Source organism: Limulus polyphemus, unplaced genomic scaffold (genome assembly GCF_000517525.1).
Source record: "Limulus polyphemus unplaced genomic scaffold, Limulus_polyphemus-2.1.2 Scaffold409, whole genome shotgun sequence".
Classification (NCBI taxonomy): Eukaryota; Metazoa; Arthropoda; class Merostomata; order Xiphosura; family Limulidae; genus Limulus; species Limulus polyphemus.
The window spans coordinates 395686-397534 of NW_013666019.1; positions in this window are offsets into that span (position 1 = coordinate 395686).

Consider the following 1849-nt stretch of genomic DNA (forward strand, 5'->3'; position numbering starts at 1 on the left):
CGTTAAGACCAGCACAGAGGTACCAAGGTTGGTACAGTCGTCAGGATTCAAAGCCAGAAAAGGGCAGCTTTCACAGAAGTTTGAGGTAGGATAAAAGAACATCCCCAAGGAAGCCCAATGTTTGTGGAAGCAGTGGAAGACCCATCCCGGCCAGCAGATGTGAAGATTGGAAAATCACGTGTGGCAGGTCATCAAGTAGTACCCGTAACAGTGGCCAATTTCTTTAAATGTGAGCAGACACTTAAGGAAGGGGCATTGTTGGGTGTGTGACAGGAAGTTGAGCCAGTCAATGTTAAAGCAAGAAATACGACTATAAAGAAAGGACGTCCTCTCCCAGAACATTTAACTGACCTCTATAAGAACAGTACAGTTCATTTGTCATCATCACAGGCTCTTCACGTTAGGGAACTTTTGGCAAATAATGCAGACGTCTTTTCGAAAGGAGATCATGACCTCGGCTTCACAAACCATGTGCAGCACAGAATAAACACAGGCAATCACCATCCAATAAAGATCCCTCTGAGGAGAATAGCTCCAGCAAAGCGACAAGAGATGGAGAAGGTCATGGATGGTGTAATTAAGGAAGTTGCTATGTGGACTTCAGGGCTTTTAACAGTATAATCAAATAAGACTCATACCCGCTGTCAAGAATTGATGATACTCTTGATGCCCTAAGTGGAGCCAGTTGGTTGTCAACTCTGGACTTAAAGTCATGTTTCCATCAAGTAAAAATGGCTGAAGCAGATAAACCTAAGACAGCATTTAGTTATGGCCAAGGTCTCTGGCAATACCGAGTGATTCCATTCGTGCTTAGTAATGCTCCAGCAACATATGAGAGGCTGATGGAAAGATAATTGGAAGGCCTACAATGCAGGATAGCCTTGGTGTACCTGGATGATGTCATTGTATTTGCAACAACTTTTTATGAGGAAATGTCCCGGCTAGAAGAAGTATTCAAGTGTTTGAAATCAGCAAACCTCAAACTCCATCCCAAGAAATGCCACTTGTTCCAGAAAGAGGTGCTTTACTTGGGGCACATTGTAAGTGAGTATGGTGTGCAAACTGATCCTGACAAGATGAAAGCAGTGCGTGATTGGCCAACAACAGACAATTTGGGAGAGTTAAGAAGTTTCTTTGGACTCAGTACTTATTACCGAAAGTTTGTGAAGGACTTTGCAAATATAGCTGCTCCACTACATGATTTGACTAAAAAAGGCCAGAAGTTTGAATGGACAATTTCTTGCCAGCATATTTTCAAGACGTTGAAGGAAAAATTGTACTCCAATCCACTTTTAAAGCTTCCAGGTCCCTCACTGCCATACATACTAGATTGTGATGCTAGTAATGTCGGAATCGGAGAAGTGTTGTTTCAGAAAGTGGGCGAAAACGAACATGTGGTGGCATACTTCAGTAGGGTTTTGAGTAGACTAGAGAGGAACTACTATGTAACACAGAGGAAACTCCTTGCTATAGTAAAGAGTCTGACATATTTCCATCCTTACCTGTATGGTGCAAGGTTTACCATCAGGACAGACCATGTTGTGTTACGCTGGTTAAGATCATTAAAGAACCCAGAGGGACAACTGGCACGTTGGATCAGAAAAATAGGCCAGTATAATTATAATATTGAATATAGAGAAGGAAAACCCATGGTAATGCCGATGGACTGAGCCGAAGACACTGCAAAAATGACTGCAGACATTGCTGCAAATAAGAGGTTGAACTAACCAGGTGCCATCAAGCTGAAGTCAAGCCGACTGAAAGAATTGATGATGATGAAGTGGAACCAAATATAGATATCAAAGAAGAAGAGGAGTAAGAACAAGATTTAAAGCCAGTAATTGATTTT